Raw genomic sequence first — 25,759 nt, 5'->3', positions numbered from 1 at the left:
GGCATATTGGGATAATGCTCTAACCAACTGAGCTACCTCACCAGGGGAAAATAATCCAAATTTTTAAGTTGGATACATTTTTCTTAGCTAAGAAAACTACATTTCCAAAAACTTGCTACAGCATGGAATGGCCATGTGACCCAGTTCAAGACAAGTGGAAGTCTGGTATGGTATTTTCAAGAAAAATGGAGGTGACACCCTCTTTGTTCCCTCCTCCCCTTTAATGCTGCAGGGAATATAGATGCAACTACTGGAACCATCTTCTCTGAGGGAACTTTGGGAATCTAAGCCAAGCATAGGTGAGCAACAAAGTAAGAAAAGCATCTTATGGTGGCAGCCTGGACAGGACTCTTTCACACTGGGTGCTGACCATGGGAAAGGCTGTCCCACAGTGTATGGCTCCCAAATAGAAAGGGGCCAGAGGGCTGCACTAAATAGCCACATACAGGGACCGTCTGCCTTCCTGTAAGGCACTGTGTAGAAACCCAGAAAGCATTTGATCTGTGTGGTGCAGGGAAGGAGAAGAGAGCTCTCCCACTGCCAAAGAGGGTCTGGAGCCACCAGCAGGGTGGATTGGGACTCAAGCCACCTGAGCTGCCTGTGAAGCAAATTGGGGATCTTAAACATGCTCTGAGGCAAGCCAGGATAGCATAAAAGGAGCTGCCCCAGCTTTACTGAGATCAGCTGTGCAGGTGAGCTGCGTGCAGCTGACTTCGTGACCCCTCCTGCTTGGTACTGAGGCACGGGGGCGAAGGGACCTTGCAGGGCGGGTTCTCTGCCTGTGTGTTGATTTGTGTGCTTTTGTGTTTTTGATAGCTGAACAGGCATCCACCTTCCTGGCTTGCACTGGGGAGACAGAGCAGTGAAAGCTGAGATTTGTGCCTGCATTGTGGAGAGTTTGAAATAAGTGCCCTGTGTGATCAGCCAACCAGATCTGGGAAAGAAGGGTCGGAGCACGTCTACCTCTCCTGCAGACTAGGAGCACCACCCCCAACAGGAAAGGGGCTGGTTCAGCTCACTGAAGCCCCAGACACACCCTCAGGGCACAGTCTTGAGGGGGAAGGGAGAACAGCTCAGAGGATGACAAGAATAAGACTGTCAGGGACTATTGTTTGGGAACTGGAGGAAAAGCTTAAAATCCCTTTGGAGACTGGGAAGGCAAAGGGCTCACCAGAATTCTTTTGTAACTGAACACACTGAGCCCAGGCTGCTGAAACTGCCCATACAGAAAAGGCAACAGACTGAATTCAACCTGAACCTACAGCAGGCCATTGTATGGGGAACTAGAATTAGAGGATAGGGTAGAGCCTGAGGAGTTGGCTTTGAAGCAGGCACTAACTTCTCCACAGTGAGTGCCTGAGCAAAACCTCTAATCAAGGGGAGCAATATCCGGAGCTACAGTAGCCATCCTGCACCCTAAAGACTCTAAAGAAGACTCTGGTGTAAGACCAGGCAACCACAAGGGGGAGGCAAAATAGCTGACAAGTGGATGTGATCCACAAAGAACCTCAGATTAGCCAACAACCTAAGGACACCAGAGACAAACCTAGACAGTTCCTGGCACTGGCTGATACACAAGTACCTCCCAGAAGAACTGAAATCAGCATACAAAACAGTGAGCCTCAGACAACATAAGCTGCCTAGATGAAACTCACTTGATTGACTTTTTCTTTTTCGAAAAAAGAGAGAAAAGAAAATAATTTTTCTTTTTAAATTTAAAATGTTTTTTTAATTTTTAAATTTTTAAATTATTTTTTAAATTTGTTTTGCTTTGCTTGTTTTGTTTTTTTTTCTGTTCTTTTTATCAAGATTTTCTTGAAATTCTCTGCTTAATTACTGGGATGTTATCATTATAACCAATAATTTACTACTTTTCTCTATTGCTTCCCCCATATCTCTTACTGAACTTCCTGCTTGCCCTTGCTTGATCTCTCTCTCTCTTTGTCCATTGGCATAACTTTTTTTTTCTTTTTTTCTCTTCTTTTTTTCCCTTTATTCCAAAAATTTATATAGAACCAAAAAAGACCCCTAATAACCACAGCTATCTTGAGAAAGAACAGAGTGGGAGCGATCACTTTACCGGATATCAAACTGTATTACAAAGCCATTGTCAACAAAATAGCCTGGTATTCGTATAACAACAGCATATATAGATCAATGGAACAGAACAGAGACTCCAGAAATCGACCCATGCTATTATGATCAGTTAATATTTGACAAAGGAGGCAAGAGCATACAATGGAGTAAAGACAGTCTCTTCAATAAGTGGTGCTGGGAAAATTAGACAGGTACACGCAAAAAAATGAAACTAGACCATCTACTTACACCACACAAAAATAAACTCAAAATGGATAAAAGACTGAAATGTAAGTCACAAAACCATAAAAATCCTGGAAGAAAACATAGGCAATAAAGTCACAGAAACCTCACATAGTGGAATTTTCACTGACACATCTCCTAGGGCAAGAGAAACAAAAGAAAAAATAAACATATGGGACTACATCAAACTAAAAAGCTTCTGCACAGTAAAAGAAATCGGCCTCAAAATCCAAAGGAAACCCACAGTATGGGAGACCATATTTGCCAAGGATGCATCTGATAAGGGGTTAATTTCCAAAGTGTACAAAGGACTCATACTACTCAGCAAGAGGAAGACAAACAATCCAATTAAAAAGTGGGTGAAGGACCTGAATAGACACTTCTCCGAAGAGGGCATACGGATGGCCAAGAGACATATGAAAAAATGCTCAAAGTCACTAATCATCAGAGAGATGCAAATTAAAACCACAATGAGGTGTCCCTTCATACCTGTCAGAATGGCTCCATCAACAAATCAACAAATGACACGTGCTGGCGAGGGTGTGGAGAAAGGGGACCCTGGCACACTGCTGGTGGGAATGCAGACTCCTGTAGCCACTATGGAAAGCAGTATGGAGGTTCCTGAAAAAATGGAGCTGCCTTTTGACCCAGTGATCCCACTCCTAGGAATATACCCTAAGAATCCTGAAACACTAATCAGAAAGAACTTATGCACCCCTATGTTCATAGCAGCACAATTTACAATAGCTAAGATCTAGAAACAGCCCAAGTGCCCATCAGTAGGTGAGTGGATAAAAAAGCTGTGGGACATTTACACCATGGAATACTACGCAGCTGTAAATAAGAAGGATCTCGTACCCTTTGGGACAGTATGGATGGACCTGGAGAAAATTCTGCTAAGTGAAATAAGTCAGGCAGAGAAAGACTAACATCACATGATCTCACTTACATGTGGAATCTAAAGAGCTTAAGAAACTGATGAACAAAATAGATTCAGTGACATGGAAGCATGGATCAGACTGATGAATCTCAGAGGGAAGGTTGGGTGGAGGGATTAACCAATGTATTTATATGCATATATGCATAAACCCAAGGGCACAGACAATGGTGTGGTGAGGGACTCAGGAGGAGTGTGTGTGTGGGGTGGAAGGGGTCAATGGGGAGAAAAGGGGACATCTGTAATATTTTGAAGAATAAAAAAGGAGAAATATAAAAATGAATCTAATATTTTATGTCAGCTCTTTATTGATTCATTGTATAATTGAATACTTTAACACCACTTTAGATGAGTCAGCTCCTAACAACCTAGCTCTAAGAGGTGAATTTATCTAATTGTTCTGTCAATGCTTATATATTTTATGTTAATGTTGGAAGGCTCTTTCATGAAAGTATTATGTTCTTATTTTTAATATGCTGGCAACCCTCCTGAGGAGGTAATATAGTTTGCACCAATGACAACAAATGAATGGAAAAACTGGAATTTTGGAATTTTTTATTGAAAAATAGTGATACTGCTAAGACTATGACCAAGTTAAACTTAGAAAAGTTACCTTCACTTTCTTCATAGATCAAGAAAACATATATAACAATTTCAGTGAAGGAGAGAGTATGTATCCTTCAACAGTGTAGATGGGTTTAACTTATGTCTGTACTAGATGGTCAAGTAAAGTTGACAAAACAATGATTTGACTGAATTCAGTGAACATTTTTAGTACATTGGTGACTCATTATTCATTTACAGTCACCCATCCAGTGTACTATGGGTACTTACTATGTGCCAGGCAAAATGATAGCAGTTAAGTGTGTAAGGATAATACATGAAGAAAGACAAATAATCCAGTGTGGCTGGAGGAGATTTTTCTATTCACTCATTCAGCACACCAGTTAATCAATCAACAATTATTGAATATCTACTGTGTAGCAAGAAAGCAGTTGTGGCTACAGAATCAAATTTAAACATAAATTTGTCCTACAAAGTATTTAATGGACTAGAAAGCTGAATATTATCTGTGTTGTAGCTAAAATATTGTCTATATATGAAGAGGACTTTTTCATACATCTAAGAAGGAAGGTTCTTGGCACTTATAGTATGTACAATAATGATAAAAAATAACTATTAATATCATTCCTCTCACATAAGGGCTAATTCTTCCTGCACAAATATGTATAGAGCATTATTCTCAAGAATACAGGCCATCGTGTCATTCATTCAATAAGTATTGATTATCAACTATGCAAGGGGCACTGTTTTACACACTTGGGGTGCAATGAATAGTGAACAAAACAGACAATGATCCCTTCCCTCAAGGAGCTTACATTATAGTGGGGAGAGAAGCAGGTAATGAATAATAAGCAACAAAGTATATAGTATATTTTAAAGTGATAAAATGTTATGGGAAAATAGAGAATAGATAGGGAGGTGGGGAGTGCCTGGGTGGAGGCTGATCACACTATTAAAAAGGATAATCAGAGAAAGCTTCACTAAGAAGGTGACATTTGAGCAAAGGTTTGAAGGAGTTAAGAAAGCTAACTATACAGATAAATGGTAGGAGAGCAAAGGCAGGAGTATTTGAAGAAGAGCTTGAGTGATTGGAAAGATGGAGTTGCTCTCAATGGAGAAAAGGAAGGATGAATGTTGAATTTCTGATGGCAATAGTCAACCATTTGGAAATATTAAATAGAAAACTGAGCCTGGAATTTGAGAGTTGTACAGGCTGCAGACTTTCCTCCAGTCTATGTTATTTTGTTATGGCAGACATAGCAAACTCATGTAGGGGGCTACCCATCTATCGGTCTTGTGGAAGATACTGGCTTGCCTGGTATTACATAGTTTACTTCCTTCTATTGCTAGATTAGAACTCGGTTAATGTCAGGTCTAGGTTTTCTTCTGCTGTTGGGTGAGGAAGCATCAGAGTCACTTGTGTCCACTGAAGCACCTTTTGTGGAGGCCTTCTGTAATCTCCTAGAACTGCACAAGAGTATTGGCTTTATTTGAGTGCTTGGCAAATAACCATTGGTGGAGCTCTGACAGGATTTGATGTTACCAAATATTGACATCTGTTCAAATGATGAGTATAAGTGATTCCTGAAAATTTCTCCTGTCTTTGCCCTTAACATAAATTGTTAAAGTGATATAATTAATTCTAGACCAGAGTCAACCTGAGGAGTGTGTCTGGGCTCAATTACATTCCAGCTTTATACTTTGAGCAAGTTCCTTATTTGTCTGAGCTTCAGCTCTCTCTGGTATTTAATGGAGGTGACACTGTATGGGGTTGCTGAGAACCACAAATGATATAAATGAATGTGTTTTATACTGGAAGAACATTCACTATAATATTAGCAGAGGTTATTTTTTATTTTCTTTACTATGTTCATCTATACTCAGATTTCAACAGAAAGCTAAAAGAAGAAAGAAAAAAAAAGATGTCCTAAATTATAATGCAAATATTAGAAGTTGTTTCTATTTAATGAATTGGGTTAGGGAATCTAATAAAATAGTATTTATACAGGGCTAATTTGGGTTTGGTACACCAGAGGGAGTAGGTATGGGGGTGAAGGCTTACTAATCATATATCATTGAATGAATCACTTAACCTCAGTGATCCTCAGTTTTATCATCTATAAAACAGTAATAAAAATTCCTATCTAAGAATACTTTGTGATGATTACGTGAATTTAAAAGCACCTAGTGCAGCACTTGACACATAGTAGGTACTCAATGTCTGTTCTCTGTACTCACTAGGAGGAAGGAAGGAAGGAAGGAAGGAAGGAGGGAGGGAGGGAGGGGAGGGGAGGGGAGGGGAGGGGAGGGGAGGGGAGGGGAGGGGAGGGGAGGGGAGGGGAGGGGAGGGGAGGGGAGGGGAGGGGAGGGGAGGGGAGGGGAGAAAGACAAAAGAAATTATAGCTCCATAAATCCACTCTCCCTAACTTAGTGTAAATACTTTTTAATTAACAGAGAGAGCTCTAATTGAGAATGTATAAAGCATTCTAAATCTGTCAGATAAAAACACGTGTCATCTATTTCATGGCTCTAGGAAAAGTAAAATCAATATTTGAATTAATGGAATAAATGAAATGGCTGCAGAAATAGTTTTTGAATTTAACAAGTTTTAACAAGAGAATACTTGGTAAATGATGATACAGAGAACACCAGAGCACTTGCCTTTAAAACATTCTTCACAGCCCTGGCCGGTGTGGTGTAGTGGTTAGAGTGTCGGCCCTTGAACTGAGGGGTCACAGGTTCGATTTCCAGTCAAGGGCATGTACCTGGGTTGCGGGTTCGATTCCCAGCCCCGGTTGGGGTGCATGTGGGAGGCAACCAATTTATGTCTCTCTCACTTCAATGTTTCTCTCTCTCTCTGTGTCTTTCTCTCTCTCTTAATTCCCCTCCCTCCCTCCTTGCCTCCCTCCCTCCCTCCTTCCCTCCCTCCCTTCCACTCTCTCTTAAAAACAAATCAATGGAAAAAATACCCTCAGGTGAGAATTGACAAACCAAAAAAAATCATTCTTCACAAAAGTTCAGAACGAAAAATCAATCAATCCCTTGCCTGGTAGGTACACAGATTAGCAAAGCTACTAGACCCAGGGGTAAAGCCAAGTGCCATTACTCACCTAAAAGTCAAGCCACCTAATAAAATGTAATTTAAAAAATACCTGCAGATCAGCACTTTAAATACCACTGAGCTGACTGGGTTTAGTCTTTTTGTCTGGCTAACACATAAAGTCCTAGCCAGTCATTGCTGAAAGAGCCCACAGAATAAATTCAATTTCCATAAGTTTGACATTAAAAGTCCACCATAAATCTATAGCCCATCACTTCTCAAAATACATCTTATTTTCTAAACAAACTGTAGATACACTGTAGCTATCTGAGCATGCTTTGTCAACTCCATGCCTTTTTCCATGCTGTCCTCTCTACCTGCAATGCTCTACCCTGCAGTCACTCTGTGTCTCAAGAGGCTTTGGAATGTCAGACATAAGATGTTCTGTCTGCTTCAAGAGCCAGAAATCAAAGCACACTAATAGATACATCATTTATGAAGTCCATGAGCCAGGCCCCTGTAGGTTGCTCACATTATAACACAAATTCAGCATTGTTGATGAACCCAAAATATTTGGCCTGATGATTTATCTCATATATCATAGAAATAAGAAGCCCAGCACTAATTTTCCCAACGTTGACATTGAGCCTAAGGAGGGTGTAATTGGCAAAGGGAGACGTTTTGCCTTCAGGTGAAATGTAATGTCTATATAATCTTCCCTGTGTTGTGAATTCCTTTTTTCCCCACCTGCTTATGTTTCCAATGTTCTCTCTTTTGCATGTGAATATATTGTTACTTATTCTAGGAATACCACAAATGTGTAGAAAACACTCCAAGATGATTGTGAATGACAAATATGGAAGGAAATAATTGTTCTTTGTATGCTTTCATGTATAATTTTGCCTGATGAACTTTCATAATTATAGTATTATCTATAAACAACAGAAGACTTACTTCCAGCTGGATATAATCTATTTATTTGAAGAGCAAAGAACCACTGCATCCACATTTCGTGCATACTAGAGATCCTCAAGTGGTCAAGTTCACAAAGAATACTCTTAGGGCTGGATTCTCTGATATACTTTGATATCTCTTTATCAAATTGGGAAGAACTATCCTACCTCTTAATATCTAATTCTCAATGGAAGTTGAATATCATTACTAAGTATTAGTTTGATTTTAATAATCATTTGCACCCAAAAGAAAGATCTTTCCCTTGGGGCAATCCTGTAGAAGACAAAATTGATTTTTATTTTAAGCATTTCAGAGACTTTTTAAGGTCTGCAAAACAAATACTAGAATGTATATGCCCTGTCAGTGTGGCTTAGTGGTTGAGCATCGACCTGTAAACCAGGACATCGAGTTTTGATTCCCGGTCAGGGCACATGCCGGGGTTGTGGGTTCAATCCCCAGTAGGGGGCATGCAGGAGGCAGTGGATCAATGACTCTGTCATCACTGATGTTTCTATCTCTCTCCCTCTCCCTTCCACTCTCTGAAATCAATAAAGATATATTTTTTAAAATACCAGAGTGGACTCAGTGCCCTTAAATTGAACTAATCTAAATGGCATGACAAGGAAAATATTGTCTGTTAAATTGATTAAAACTACATAAAACCCAGGATAATATCAGCAAAACTCTCTCAAGGTTTTTAAAAAAAAAAAAGTGGGAAGAACTGAGATATGGGGCCTAGCGCCAAAAGCATTATGATCAAACTTTGAGAGAGAATGCAGGACTGTCTGGCAGAAAAGCAGCACTGCTACCTGGAGGTTTCTCTGATCCAATTTTTCCAATTAATACTCTAAGCATAACCTTTAGAGAGGAAGAACAGAATTGCCTGGCCTAGAAATTAGGGTAGGAAATCCATTAGACCTTTATCAAGCATCCACACATTAAAATAAGCTGAGTTTCATATGTTATTTGGCGAAAAGTACCCCAAAGCCTGCTGCTGTATCGTAAAAACTCTAAAGGATATGACATCCTGTTGGCTTGCTACTAGCTTAGTCTTCCATCTAATTATTAACTTCACACTATGCTAAAGTGATTAGGAAATTTTGTGTATAGTGATGTGTTTTCATAGCAATTATTGCTATTTATCTTGGGCAGACCTTGGATATCATAAAGTGGAACTGATTTACAGAGCTAATAGTATTAGTTTTGCTTCAGTCTCTTCAAGGCAGTAGATTGCACTAATACAGACTTTTTTTTTTTCCTGCATTAAGGCAGTTTCTCAACTGGATATTTCCATTTTTATCTCTGGTGTATTTACCTTTATTAAGTGCTTTTAAGTAGAAATCCCTATTTTCTAATGGTGAACAGAATTATGGGAAAACTAATTAATAGATGAGATTTTTCAAAGTACACTCATTTTGAGAAATGCATTAGGAGAAACTACTCATTTGTCACAGACAGAGTGAAAATCAACTCTCACATTACAATCCTGAGACTTAGGCCCGGCTGGCGTAGCTCAGCAGTTGAGCATCGACCTAGGATCCAGGAGATAGAGGTTCGATTCCCAGTCAGGGCACATGCCCGGGTTGCGGGCTCGATCGCCAGTGGGTGGTGTACAGGAGGCAGCCGACCAATGACTCTCTCTCATGATTGACATTTCTATCTCTCTCCCTCTTCCTTTCTCTCTCTGAAATCAATAAAAAGATATTTAAAACAAAAAAAACAAAAAAAACTCCTGAGAGTTGATAATTGCCTCTCTGTTGCAGTTCAGAAATTCTGTGCAGAGGATGGTAACTCAAAAATTGCCAGAAATGGTTGGAAGAGCCCTAGGTAAATCCCATTCCAGCATCTTTTGGGAGAGGGTATCATGGTAGCCACCAGGAATCTACAACTAGGGAACAATAAAGATCGGAATAAGGTAGGAGGCAACCCCACTCTATGTAGAATGAAGAATTCTGTCACACTCTCACACCCCTACCAGTAGAGGGCATCACAGCATTGAGTGATTTAATGTAACCTTTCTAAGTAAGACTAAAGCAAAGAGTTAAGAAAAGCTAAAAGGAGGATGTGAAGGGTCATTTTCCCTCTTCTGTTTCTGAGCTTTGACCTTGGAGAGCTAAGAGAGAATGAGGTAGGGCCCAAATAAGAGATGGTAGAATTCCCCAAACTGGCTATAGGCTCTGAAAGATACACAGAGAGAAGACAAGGATGAGCTTTAGGTTGCCCATCTCAGATCATCAAAGAAAAGCAAGTCAAGTTTCAGAAAAAAAATATGGCTCAGTAATGAAAACATACTTTGCTAGCATGTCTTCTACATGTGCTCACTCTCCCAGAAGCCTTAAGTCTGTGAGTGCCAGATGGGGAGCACCATCAATAGAAAGAGGGCTCCCCTCCCCAACAGCCCCACATGCAGGTAACGCTCACCCTAAACTGTACCCTTGTGACCTAAAGCTCAACCTGGGGCTTGAACTAAGAAAACAATGCGAGCCTAGGAAGAACAGAGAGTACTTTTTAAAAAATATGTTTTTATTGATTTCAGAGAGAGGAAAAGAGAGGGAGAGACAGAGATAGAAACATCAATGATGAGAGTCATTGATCAGCTGCCTCCTGCACGCGCTCTGGCTGGGGATCGAGCCCGCAACCAGGGCAGGTGCCCTGACGGAAATGGAACTGTGACCTCCTGATTCATAGGTTGATGCTCAACCACTGAGCCACATCGGCCAGGCCTGCAGTATATTTATTTTGCTGCAACAATATAATTCCAAAACTAATTCAATAACCCTATACACAGCAATTATAGTTTTTGAAAAAAGCACAGGAATTTTTTAAAATAAGATTTTACTCAGTTTCAAAATAGCTGTTACTGTTACTAAACTGTTACTATTACCCATAATTCCTGGAATTTGCACACAGATTTTTTTCTGTAGAAAGTTTCCATTGTGCCTGATATGTCTAAAAACAAAGGGTTATTATGAGATTACAAAGAAAATTATTCATGATTGGTCACCAGCTCAATCTGAGACCTTGATCTAGTTGCTGAATTTGTCCTTCAACTTCACATTTTTAAGAAATGTAAAAAATGCAACACAAATTGAAGAGAGACTCTCACAAAATGTTGAGGTGGATACACATTAGGGTTCAAATTTGTTACAGCACTCCCCATATTTTTAAATCTATTTTTCTTGCCTGGTACTTTTATCTGAATAGTAATAAATGCAAGGTTATTGCAAATCATGTGTTCAGTTGCCATAGTGCTTTCTATTTTAAAGGAGTAAATGGAACTCCCTCTTTAACTAAAACGTTTTTCTCTAAGGAATTGGTAGATACATGAGGTACTACACATTGCACTGGGTAATTCTAGATGAACCAGAAGGAAGGGAAGGTTTGAATCTCATTGCCTCCCTTCTATTCCATCAGTTGCTACTGTCTTATACCTTTCTTAGAAACCACGATTAACATTTCTTTAATTTTCTGGCTTCATGTAAGTATCATGAAAGCTGTTTGTTTTTTAAAGAAAATATATGTGGACATACAGAGAAAAGTCAAAAACAAACTTGTGTGCTGATTCTTGACCTAGATTCTTTTTCTTAGTCACCTTGCCTGAACAAGGCACCATTAGTTGCCCTTGGTGGCAGGGTTTGCATGGCTCCTCTGCTTTGAACATACCAATGAAATCTACTAGTTGGCTAGGGAGATGGTGTCAAGGTAGTCAAAATCCCCAAGATGCCACACTTTAGTTGTCCACTCAGTCTGCTTTCAGCATTCTGAGCTATCCCTCCCAGACCCCCAACTCAATTTCTTTGAGGGAACAAGAGATGCAGAAGTCAGAAACAAAGTAAAAGTTTGTATTTTGGTTACACAAAGAAATTGAAGGGTTACTGGTTGGAAAGGAAGCAATCTCCACCTCATGCCATCATATTGGTGAATGAGTTCTTTGCATATACACAGGAATCGCTGAACCAGGTCAAGGCAGGCATCTAGAGTGTCTTCCTGAACCTTGACCGTGAGTATGTACATTAAGGCAAACTCCCTCTCCTTCAGCAGGGTGCAAACCCAACCAAGATGGGGAGGACTGAGTCTTTACTGTACACCCCCCAAAAATTAAAGATAAGCTTTCTACATGATCCATCTGCTGGGTCTTTGCTAACTCAGCTTGCTCTGCCCTTAATTTCTCTGGAAGATGATTTTGGAGACTCTCAAGGCACAAGATCATGACAGTCTTTCTTTTAAAGCCAAACATCTGGATATTTCTAGATGTTCAGAAAATGTTCTTGAAATTCCTGTGTTTTCAAAACTATTTTGAACCAAAACATGAGTAGAAATATGCCATCCCTGTCCTTTCCCAGCACTCTAGCCCTGAGACTTACTGGTCTTGATCCAGCTGTCCCTGCAGGGGAAAACATGTCTTTGGCTATAGTTGAAGAGTTGTCTCTCCCCAGCCCTACCGTGGGTCTGGAATGCAGGTCTCATCAAACCTATACCTTCTCTAAAGCATCTGTGGTAGGCAGAATAATAATATCTCCCTCCCAAAGATATCCATGCACTAATCCCCAAAACTTGTGATTATGTTAGGGTACGGGGAAAAAGGGACTTTGCAGATGTAATTAAGTTAAGAATCTTGACATGGGAGATTATCCTGGATATCTGAGTGAGCCCAATGAAATAATTACAAGTCCTTATTGAGTGAAAAAAGGTCAGAATTGGTGGAGATGTGAATTTCAGTGATCTGAGGAGGGGCCACAAATGTAGGCAGCCTCTAGAAGTTGGAAAAGATGAGAAAACAAATTTTCTCCTATATCCTCCAGAAGGAACCAGCCCTTGACTTTAATCCCGTAAAATCCAATCTGAATTTCTTACATTCAGAAATGTAAGAGAATAAATTTGCATTATTTTAAGCCACTCAATTTGTGGTAGTTTGTTACAGCAAGCAGCATTAGGAAATTAATGCATACCTAGGCAGGCAGGTGAACTTGGGAAACATACCTGCTAACAAAGGAACCAAGATAAAGGAAAATGCTTAATGCTCATTGAATACCAATTTTGTGCCAAGCATTTTACATGCACAATCTCATGGTCTTTTTGTAACTAATGAATTAACTCTATTACTCAGATGAAGAAACTGAGCTTTAAAAGTGAAAAAACTTGCTCACAATTTTATAGTTACTATGTAGTAGATCCAAAATTTCATCACCTCTGTCTGACTGCAAAGCCGGCTATACTATACTATGTTTCATCTTGAAAAATGAAAGAAACAACATTCGTACATTCCACAGATGTTTATTCAGTGTCTACTACATGGTAAGCTTTGCATTGCCCATTGGGAATGCTATAATGAACAAGACACAATGTAGTTCTTGCCTTTAGTGGAGCTTACAAACTAGGTTGTGGGGGACAGAGGAAGGCAATCAAATGCACATGTATATAATTGCAATGGTGAGAATGGCTATGATGGAAAGGAATAGCGTACTATGAGAATATGTAATAGGAACATAATTTCCTCTGGGTAGCAAGTGACTTGAAATCAGATCTGAAGGATGCATAGGAGTTATTCACTGTGATATTCCCTAGCTAATATTATTTTCATCCATCCACTTTCCACAGTTACATCATGGGATCTGGGAGGAGAGGGCATATAAGTTTTAGAACACAAAGCTAATGGTCCTATTTGGTAAGAAAAAATCCCACAGAGGTACACACTCCTTCCAAGGTCAGATAAGGTCAGGCATCAGCCCAGGCCCAGGTTGAAAGAACTCTGGTTTATGCTGGATGGCCAGTTGGTGATGCCCACCTCCTGAAGGCAGCTCACCTCAGTCTTACCCTCAGCCTCATGTAACTCTTGTTTACCCAATCATTTAGCAACCAGATAGGCATGCTGGCCTGTTTAGCCCAATCCCATCCTTTTCCACCAATGAATGATCCTCCTATATCTGGAATAAATGTCTTCACTAACCTATTGATGCAGCTTCCAGTGGGATCTAAATTGAGTGAAAAAGAACAAAAGCCAATGCCATGAGTGGATTCTCCTGCAGCAAAGTGAGGACCTGTCTTCACAATAACAAATGGGTGCCTCTAAAGAAAAGCACTGAATGTTTAAACCTAAGAATGAGTGTAGCTAGCAGTGTAGGTTGATATGAAGAGCTTGGGTTTCAGATCTAGGCTGACCTGGGTTCCAGTTCCCATTCTGCCACTAATTAGTGTACAGTCTTAAAGCCTAGATGGAGCCAACTGTCCTTTCTTTTACCCCCTTGGTCACCAGGATAAAGTAATCATTCATAACTGGCCAGACAGATCTAACTAGTTGGACATTGCATTCCCCTGTTTTTACCCCATTTGCGTCCTTCTGGAAACTCCACTAATATATCAAAGAAAACAATTTTCTCAGATATAAGACTCTTTATCAGTCAACAGTGGAAAATACTTTATTGGGCTACCTAAACTCGCTGAACTCTGGTTTCCAATTTATAAAATGAGAATAACACTGTCTGGCAGGCCTGGTATGAGGTTAAAATGAGAGGATATCTAAAGGGTCTTTTATCTAGGAAGTGCCCTTTATAGTCAGATCTTGTACTTACATTTCCAGCAGAACAAAGTGGATTCCATGGATCATTTTCTACTTCAAATACATACCACCACCCTGACAAGAGCTGCTCTTCTGGAATGCAGTAAATAGAGGAAACCTGGGAGGGTAGCTGTTGCTAGTAGGTAGAAAGGCAGTGGTATTTGCAGTGTTATACACAGGGAGTCACAGGAGGACAAGCCCCACCCTCTGAGGTTGAAGCTAGTACAGATCAGCATGTGGTAGAGGAGATAAGACTCAAGAAGAAACATCTTGCTTACAGCTTTAGGGATTTCTAAAGCATCCATTAAAAGCTCAGACTATCTTGTGGGAACTAGAATATAAATGTGAAGATGTAATTTACTCAACTGCATGATGACTGAACTGTCTGAAGCAACCATGTGGCAACAGATGGGTAAGGCCTGCTTGGAGTCAAGCCAAAGAAGCCAAAGAACCCAAAGAGTTGAACCAATTCTCAGGTCTGCAGCCTTGTGCAAGCCTGGGGGTTCTGGTCATTGACAAAATAATTCTCATCTCAGTACTAATATATCAGAAAATGACAGCTAATGATACTGAACCATGGAGGCCTCGGGTTCCCTCTCTTCTGAGTCTATGCACATCAAGTCACCTTCATATAGAAGCTTTGCTACCTTGTGTATAGTTTCCTAAATGACAGAGATTGGGGCTATATTTCCCAACTTAAATTACATTGTAGTAGGGGGATAAATGGTGATGGAAGGAGATTTGACTTGGAGTGGTGAACACACAATACAGATTATGTATTCTAGCATCACACATCTGACAGCTATGTAATTTTATTAACCAATGTCACCCCAATAAATTCAATTTAAAAATACATTGTTGCATTGCCATCTATACTGTTAGGGTCTCTTCAACAAGAATTATGTTTTTGTTTTGCGCTTCACATTTAATTCTTGAGTATCTTGGTTCAAAGCCACTCTAGTTACTATTTCTTCCCTGTTGTCCTCCTGGACTTCTGCATTTCTTTAATCAGGTGTCATTTGTTGACTATTTGTGGTTCTTTTATCCTAAAATACTTTCTATTCCATCTATTTGATACTCAGGAGTTCTGAAATTCTGAGAATTTGACTGATTTATTGATGAATGGTAGAGAAAGACCCATGTCAATCACCAAGGTGAATGAGAAAGCCCTATTCCTTACACAAAAGTAGTCTGAACAAACATCATGCAATTATTAAATGTGAGTATCATTTGGAGTTAGGTAGGAAACATTAACAGCTGAACTCCCATGGCACCAGAGGCACCAGTCATGAACTGGTTAACGTTGAGAACCAGACCTGGAGCTATGGTGACCCTACTAAGAAATAATACCCTGTGAGGCTGACTCTCTCTTAAATTTTATTCTTAACTACCACAGGAGAAATTTAGAAGGGAATCCTAGGACCCACAAAAGGGAACATTAGGGTTTCTATAACATTGAATGCAAATACTAGAAAGGATCTCACAGGAGTACTCATTCCAATTTCATACATATAGAATCTGTAACCCGGGAGTGATGTAACTTTCCCAGGGTCCTAGGGACTTAACAGCAAAGTTATCACTTAAACTCAGCTGTCCTGGATTTCCAGTGTGCTTTCCATATCATCACAGTGTCTCTTGTGCTCAAGTATCTCTGAGTGACCTAAGCCTGAACATATTCCAGAAAGAGGAAAGGAAGAAGTAACAGTAGGAGCCTGCAAACCTGGGGACCTTTTCAACCCCTGAAATAGGGTTTGCTTAAGCAGTGTCTTTTTTTTTTTTAATTTAATTTTATAGTATTCTACATTTTTTTAAAAATTATTTTTGTTTAAAATATTACAGATGTCCCTTTTTCTCCCCAATGACCCGTTCCACCCCGTCCCACACCCCTCCCCAGTCCCTCTCCCCACCACTGTCCATGTCCTTGGGTTGTGTATACATGCATATGAATTCTTTGGTTACTCTCTTCCCCTCCACCCACCCACCTTCCTCCATTTGAATGACAATCTCTTTCATATTGCTTCCTAGTCCCTGTGTCTCTCTTCTTGTTGAGACGGGGTCCTTGAACAGGCGACCACTAAGATGTAACTGGTCCTTCCTGGTCTTTTGTGTTTATATTCTCACCCCTGGAGCCCATTTGTCACAACCTTAACATCCCTACCTACAACCACCTCTTTGGCCTGACCACAGGCATCTGTTGATGTTCTCATGTGTAGGACAACTGGAAATTTCTGGATGTGCTGCATACCAGGTACAGGCCATTGACAGCCAAACTCATGAATCTAATCATATTCCTCCAACACTGCTGAGCTACCATATCACTTTCCCACTACCCCCAGGTTCTAAACAGGGAGTGAAAAAGTTTCTTTGCTTCTACCTTTCCCTATGTAATACCCTCCCAACCCCAGTACTTGAGCCTACAGAGAAGATGATCAGGGCTCATGTGCCTCACACTGCCTTCCTCTATATCAGTCCCCTTTCTCTTCCCAGAATCCACTTAGGTAACAGGGGTGATATTTCTTTCTTTTGTGGTAGAGACTTCCCTTATGTATAGTAGCTTCCCTTATATATAGTAGACTCCTTTTTCTGGGGCACTTAGGCTAACAACTAAGCCTTAATGATGGAAGGAATAACATTTACATATTATGAAAGAAGTCTCATCAAAGCTAGAAAATGGCCATGACTGGGCAACGGTGGGGAAGGAAGTCCCTCTCCTTTCTTGTACTTCAGTTTCCTCACTTGCAAAATAAGGAACATGAACTAAATAATTTTGTAATCTTGTCAAATGTTCTGTTTAATCACATTTTTTACATTTTTAAATTGTTTTCAATTACAGTTTACATTTAATATTATTTTGTATTATGTTAATCAGTTTTAAAAAAATATAGACCCAGAAAAAAAATCTGCTTAGCACTAAAGCTCCCCTAGGCAAAACTGTTCCTTTTCTGATGGGTCAGGAGACGCTGAGGATCTTCAGTGCCTCTGGGTCATCAATAGGAACATCAATCCTCACGTTCTAGAGCTGCACCAAAATGTTGACTTGTAGGAATTTCCAACTGATTACATGTCAGGCAAATCAGCTTTTGCAGCAATAACCTATTTACTTTATCCTGGGATTATTTTTAAAAGAAATTGATATGGTTTAAACTAATTTGCAAGTTATGCCCACAAAATTCATTTTCTTTTTCTTATCCTGTATCTTTTAAAATTTACATATGTAGTTATGATAACAAAATTAATATAAAATGAACTTTTCCTCTGAGAATGTTATATGTGAAACCCCTCTGTGGAAGAAAAGAAATACTTCAAATTGTCTTTGATTTGAATGTTCAAGAAGTAAAATCTTTCCACAATGAACACCTTATTTTTCACTTTGAGATTTTATTTTGCTAAGGCAAGATGGACCTCTGAAGTTGATTAGAATGTGTTTGTGGCCTCCTGTGGGGAATGAAACAAAGACACTTGCAGGAAAATAACAATTGAGAACCTTTTTCTCTGTAGCAAAAGTTAACCTTCATTCTAATCTGTAAAGGTCACTCCTTGTTGGAAACGGTGTATTCTTATCTACAGTGAGATAGCAGCTCCCCCATGAGGCCTCATCCAGAACTGAGAGAAGAAAAAAACATTAATAAAGATATAAGCAGGATTTTCTGCCTAAGATATCACGGTGAGTTTGTCCCTTGAACCTTGGAATAAATGTGAGTGTGGGGTGGTTAGAAGGGTGAGTGAGGGATCTGATCTAATGCTTCATTGGAAATAATGCTATTCTCTTTCTTGTTTCACTGTATGAATCTATGGTTGAAAAGAAACTTGTATTCTGGTAAAACAGTAATAAAAAACATATTCAAGCATTTTAAAATTTAGACTATCCATTAATTTTAGCAGTAATTTTTATAGGGAATTGTAATAAAGAAGGGAAAGAGATGGGGGAAGAGGCAATGAGTGGATGAGAGAAGAGCAAGAGGGGAAAAATAAGAGGAGAAAAAGTCAGAAGAGAGATTGAGAGAAAGTGGGAAGAGAAAAAAGAAAGGGAGAGAATAAAGGGGGAGAGGGAGTGAGGAGGGAAGGAGAGAGGGAAGAAGGAAGAGAGGAAGGAAAGTGGGGGGGAGACAGGGAGAGAGGGAGAGGGGGAGGGAAGGAGAGGGGAAGGGAGGAAATCCTTCCTGAGGTGGGCTGAGCTGCACAGAGTAATGAGCAGTCTGAGAAATCTAAATTGGATCTTGCCTTCAATACTATTATGAAAGTACATTTGTCAAAACAGAAGGATAGAACATATTTAATTTAATAGTCTGTTAGTGTGATTTACAACTTTTAAATGTTTAGATAAAATTACACATGGGCCTCCATTTGTAATCTTGTCCCAGTCTCTGCACATGTTAGGAGTGGGCCTTCCCTCATATGGTGAGTATAGGTGACTTTCAAAGAATGATATCTAAAAAGGATTTTTAAATTTTTTTATTGTTGACTCTATTACAGATATTCCCTATTCCCCCCTTTGCCTCCCTCTACCCTGCACCCACCCCACCTAGGCAGTATGTCTTTCTTCAATCTTTTTCATATTTGAAAACATCTTCACATCTAAGAACTCTATAGGGGCTCTATCATGGGCTGTTTTGGGGGCTTGGCTATAGCAGACCTCACAATCTAATACAGGCTCTTAAAGGAAGACATTAAATGTAGAAGTCTTCAGCATCCTGCCATTTATATACCCCACATGGAGAAAACCTGTCTCAGCCAAATGCAGCATAATTTTCTTCTTTTACTTTATCTGAATTTCCTGTAATGCCATTTTCTCTACATTCAGCTCCCTCCACTTGGGCCTTTACCACTGTCATTGACCTCCCTGCTTTGGACAAAAAACAGTGCATCTTTAGGGCATCCAATTGCTTCCTTGCTCCAGTGATGGCAAGTAGTTAGGTGTATGGTTGATCAACTTCTAGATTCTGTCCCATTAACCTAACCTAAAATGCTTCCCAATAGGAAGACTTGCAGCTTTTCAGATCAGGAAACTATTTGTTACTGGGAATCTTTTTGTAATTTAGGTCAAGGGGAAAGCTTTAGTCAGCTTTTTCTTCGCCTTCCCTCACTTCTGACACAGTTAAAGTTTCAAAACATGTCACTCAAATCTGGAAACAAGCTGCTGACCTGACTAGATGTATCTCTGTCTGAGTTTTCAAGAACAGAATATCCAAGAGAATTCATAATTTGTTTTGCCACTTTGTTGGTTTTCAGGTCTGAGTAGATTTTGTGTTAAAGTTTAAACTTTCAGGTGCCATTCTTTCTGCATTATTTGACAGTGCAATTCCTAATTAATGTTGTATCACCACTTGTCCTTTAATTCATTTTTCTGTCAAGTGATCCTCTTTGTGTGTGTGTGCATACACAGTTGTATACACATGCATACACACATGCACACACACATACCCCCTAAACAAAGCAAGTATATTCAGAAATAGAAGTGGAGGACTATGATATAAATGGTATTCCCTAGACTTGTTCAGTGTCCAACCTGCAACCCATATGAAGAGGCACTACAGGGGACAGAGTGATAGGGAGAGGAAAAAATGTTCAGGAGTTCAAGTTCAGGACTTCTGAGCTGCTGACAGGGTTACAACCTAGGACCAACCAGCCAATGCTAATATTAATTATATTTTTCACAAGCTTAAAATTTAACCAGTGGCAAAAAGATAATGTTAGCTTGAAAAACCATCTTTACTATAAAACTATATCTTTCAATTAAGTATGGGAATATATATACTCATATTCAGTAGGATTATACCATGTTGGACAATTATCTAGTCAATTTAACCAAAGAAAAAAATCAAATGTGGTGATTTAAATGCAAAATCACATTTGTTAGAACCATAATTAATTAATGCACAAACAATGGAGTGAAAAGACTGGTTTTGAAGCCAAAAAGACCAGGATTGAAATCTTAGATATTCTACTTAATATCTGTGTGTCCTTGAGCAAGTCACTTCCTTGTGCAACTTTATCCTCACACCTCCACTCAAGCTGATGGCAGGTGAGTCTTCACTAAGCTGTTGTGAGTAAGTAGAGAAGATTGCAATATAGGAGGGAAAACTGTTCTCTTCATATGATTATTCCCATGGCCTAGGAGAAAAGCACTCCAAAAAGTTAAACTCTTCACAGAGTTCCCCATCTTGGATATTCCCAGTTCCTAGCCTTTCTGCTTGCTCCACAGGTCTGTCCTCCTGGACTGTCAGCACAACAGCCTGCATGGCCTTTGACCTCTAAACCTGTCTCCCTTGCTCCAAAATCTTCGTGCAGATAGAAAGTGAAAAATGAGGAGTCATTCTGGTCATCAAGAAGGCAATAGAAAACCAAATATACACTACTTTCCTCCCTTACAAAAAACTCCCCCACATACTATACTCAAGTCATATTGAATTACTTGAAGTTGCTCTATATGTGTGTATATGTATATGTGTATATGTGTGTGTATATATATATATATATGCCTCTCCTGCAAATTTCCTGTCTTTAACCCCATCTTTACACTTGTGTTTACATATGCCTCCCTGCTCCCCCATACTATACTTCAACCATATTGAATTATTATACGCCCAGCGGGGCTTGGCTCAGCGGTTAAGCGTCGACCTAGGATCCAGGCGATCAGGGTTCGATTCCCGGTCAGGGCACAGGCCCAGGTTGTGGGCTCGATCAGTGACTCTCTCATCATTGATGTTTCTATCTCTCTCTCTCCCTCTCCCTTCCTCTCTCTGAAATCAATAAAGATATATTTAAAAAAATGAATTATTATACTATGCTTCCTATTGCTTATGAACCTTCTTAAATGCTGTTTTTTTCCCCACACAAAATCCTGATTGGAAAGAATTCAAGGGAGAATGAAGGGAAAGGCTGTAGGGAAAAGACACTGTCATACATTGCTAGAGGGATGCATGTAGTACAACCTCTACAAAGGGCTATCCTACAAAATTTCAGTGACTCTAGGACCTAATTTATTAGTTATACCCCCACATGTACAAATTACACACACACATACACAGAATACCTATACATATCTCTACATATATTCATATATCATATATACAATCAAGATACAATCTGAGCAGGAAGAAAATTTCCCTAAATTAAATATGGTCTGCACATATTTCTGTCAATACCAGGAAAAATCTGTGAAGGGAAAGGGGAACAATTTCAGAGTTATTATCCATCTAGCAATCACTCCACAAACAACTTCCACAAGCTTTGAAATTACCCCTTTCCTGTACCTAAATGTCACCAAGCTATTTTCTCTAATATGAAGGGGATTAAAATAAGAATTTATGATACTCCTGACTAAATGCACTCATCCAATTATATAAGTAAAGGAGCCACTATAGCATCAAGCTCATAGTAGCCATTCATTAATAGTAGCTATTATTATTGCAATGGCCTGACTATCACCATAAATTGAGAAATAAAAGAAACTTGTATAAATCTAAAAAATATAAAAATAGGCAAAAGACATGCACACACTGACAATGGTGGGGAGAGGGACTGGGGAGGGGGATGGGACAGGGTGGAACGGGTCATTGGGGAGAAAAAGGGACATCTGTAATATTTTAAACAAAAATAAAATTAAAAAAATAAACATGATTGTGGTCTAAAAAAAAAGACATGCACAGACATTGCACAGAAGTGGAAAAGAGAATGGCCAATAGAAGATACTCAATCAGATTAGTAACCAGGGTAATGCAAATTAAAATTACAATGACATACCATTCTTTCCCCATCAGAATGGCCAAAAGTAAAGTTTTTGCTGATGCTAAGATGATAACTAAGTGGAACCAATGGAATTCTCATACACTGCTAATAAGAGTAAAAATTACTACAATCACTTTAGGGCACAATGTGGTACTATCTAGCTAAATATTCACATATTCTATTAGTCAGCAATTATACTCCTAGATATATTGGTAGGTAACATTAAAACTGTTGAACAAGTGAGTCATGGATACCAACCAATCAGAACGAACACTGGTCTGTACCCAATACTAGTATGGACCTACTGACTATCAGTGTCAACATACCTGAGAGAAACTATTGCACATAGGTACTAGGAGACATATAGAAAAGTGTTTCCAGAAGCATTTTTTGTAACATCCACCAACAATTAAGTGAATGACAATATTGTGGTATTTTCACACCATGGAATACTTTGCAATTGTAAAAATGAATAAACTACAGCCACAAGCATCAATATGGATGAATCTCAAAAATCCAATATTAGATGAAATAAACCAATCTCAGAAGAACAGAAGAATAGATGTGGATAGAATGATTCTATTTATATAAAGATCAAAACCAGGAAAAATTTTATTTCCATCACTGCTTCCAGGAAAATAAGGCCTAGTCCCTGACCTATGGACCTAGAAGCTCCAAACTTAAAGAAGACTTTTGGAGTTATCCAGCTCACCCATGCCATTTTTTGGCATAGGAGGACAGGGGATGATGAAAGCATTCTGGTTTAAGGGAATAAGTACAAGACTTGAAGTCATAAAACTTGGATTACAGTCTTAGCCCTACACACAATAGCTGTGCAATAATAGCTTTGCGACAATGGAGAATTTACTTAAGCTCTCAGGGGATAATAATAGTTGTCTTCCTTATAACTACAATTACCAATATGGGATATTTCTACAGGGATAATAATGAGCATATAATTTTAAAAAGTTTATTAAATGTTTGGTAGTAACTGCCTTGACATTATAAAGATGTGCATATTTACATTAAATAGTATATTCTTCATACAGAACATTTCACCCCAAAGCTGCAGAATATACATTCCTCTCAAGTGCCCATGGGTCATGCTCAAAGATAGACCACATGTTAGGGCACAAAACAAGTCTCTATAAGTTCAGGAAGATTGAAATTATATCCAGTATCTCAGATCACAAGGGCACAAAATTAGAAATCAACTACAGTAAAAACACTCAAAAACATTCAAACACATGGAGGCTAAATAGTATGTTATTAAACAATGAATGGGTTGCCAATAAGATCAAGAAAGAAATAAAAAATTTCCTGGAAACAAATGAAAATGAACACATAACAACCAAAATCTATGGGACACAGGGAAAGCAGTCCTAAGAGGGAAGTTCATAGCACTGCAGGCCTACCTCAAAGAGCAAGAAAAAATTTTAGTAAACTATCTAACCCTACAACTTAAAGAATTAGAAAGCTCCCCTGTGAAGCCATCTGGACCAGGGCTTTGTTTGCTGGGAGTTTTTTTTTATTACTGCTTCGATTTCATCAGTTGTTATTGGCCTATTCAGGTTCTTCCTGATTCAGTTTTACATGATCTCACTCATATGTGGAATCTAATAAACAAAATAGACAGAGGAGCAAAATAGATCCAGAGACAAAGAAGCATGGAACAGACTGAGGGATCTCAGTGGGAAGGTGGGGGTGGGGAGTGGGTGGGGAGAGATTAATCAAAGAATTTACATGCATATGTGTATAACCCATGGACACAGACAATAGTATGGTGAAGGCCTGGGGGGGCGGATTTGGGGTGGAGGGGATCAATGGGGGGAAAAGGGGGGATATCTGTAATGCTCTCAACAATAAAGATATATATTTTAAAAATAATAAAAATAAATAAATAGTATACAATTTAGAGACTACTGCAAATCCAAATTGCACACATGACCAATTTTGAAGGCACATGCTATTATTCAATTAAGCAAATATCTTTGTAAATGACATAAAGTAACTTAATGGACATTCTGTAGTCAGAGCTCTTTTGGTCTCACAGCAAATTCTCGCTCATAGATGAGGAGGGGAAGCAAAAAGGTATGGCTCTGATAGAAATGAGAGCATAAACTACATAGTTAGAAGCCAAGGCAACTGGTCCTAGGACAGAAATAGGTACTTGCAGATAAGGAACTTGATTCCAATCTAAGTCTGGGAAGAGCAAGTATGGGCAGGAGCCAGGCAGGACTGGACCCCTTACACACATAATATAGTCACTTCCTGTTTGAATATACTACTGTATGTAAGTCTTCATGTAACTACTTATATAGAAGGAACATTACAAAATATGCTAAGATTAAAGCAAGGTTTTTCCTCTACCAAAGAAATGTTCTAAATCCTGAAAGGATTAAGAGCTTGTGAAAACTAGTAACCATGATAATAAATAGCATTTTGGAGTACTTGCTATGTAAACTATAAGTGCTTTACATGTGTTATCGCTTTTAATCCTCAAAAAAATTCTAGAATGTAGGTACTATAATTAGCTCTAATTTAGAATGAAGAAACTTGCCTGGGGTCATAAAGCTGGTATGGGAGCAAATCAGGATTTGAACCTGGCCTGTATGACTTCACACCCGTGTTCTGAACCATGATATACTACTGAAATGGTACTTTTGATAGTCTCAATTTACCATTTATAGCCCCCATATCATGTGCTATTTGAAAATTAGATTAAAATGGATTAACTTTTTAAATTTTAATAAAGGTAGGTGTGAGAATATTAATATTGATAGTGAGATGTTTTCCTAATTACATTTCTGTTTAATAACATAAACATAGCTAAAATTTGAGCAAACTTGTCTTTGCAGGTCCTCTTGTGGTGCAAGTTAACTACTACAGTTTAGATCTTTTAGATATCTTATAATGTTGGAGATTTTCCAAAGCTCTGGAAACTTTACTCTGAGAAATATATTTTTCAGAAGAGTATTTTTAACTCACTTTTTAAGTAATTATATTAATAGCTGAAAAATATCTCATAATGTATCTGTCTTCTGAATGACATTTATATCTTACTTTCAGTTATAGGCACCATCCTGCTAGAGCCACACTGTCCAACATGATGGAAATGTTCTAGATCTATGTTGTCCACAATGGTAGCCACTTGTCATATGTGGCTATTGAGCACTTTAAATGTAGCTAATGCAACTGAGAAATTGAATTTTTGTTTTATTTTAGTGTATTTGTTTGTAGTTAATTTAATTTTCTTAATATTTTTTCCATTATTATTTTTTTTTTTTACAGAGAATAGATGGGGAGAGAGAGAAAAAAAGAGAGAGAGAAACATTGAGGTGAGAGAGATGCAGTGATTGGCTGCCTCCCACATGAGCCCCAGCCGAGCCCAGGGATAGGACCTATAACAGAGGTACAATCTCTTGACTGGGAATGGAACCCACGACTCTCTGGTGTGCAGGCTGACAGTCTAACCACTGAGCCATGCTGGCCAGGGCAATTAATTTGATTTTAAAAGCTGAAGCAGTGTAAAATATTTTCCTGTTAAATTTTCATTATTTTGATAGAACTATATTTCACTTTAACCCTAAAATTTTAGCATCCAAATTGAGATGTGCTGTAAGTGTAAAATACATACCAGATTTCAAGTACTTAATATGAA

The sequence above is a fragment of the Miniopterus schreibersii genome, assembly GCF_964146895.1.
Source record: "Miniopterus schreibersii genome assembly, chromosome: X".
Classification (NCBI taxonomy): Eukaryota; Metazoa; Chordata; class Mammalia; order Chiroptera; family Miniopteridae; genus Miniopterus; species Miniopterus schreibersii.
This window is presented reverse-complemented; position numbering follows the sequence as displayed.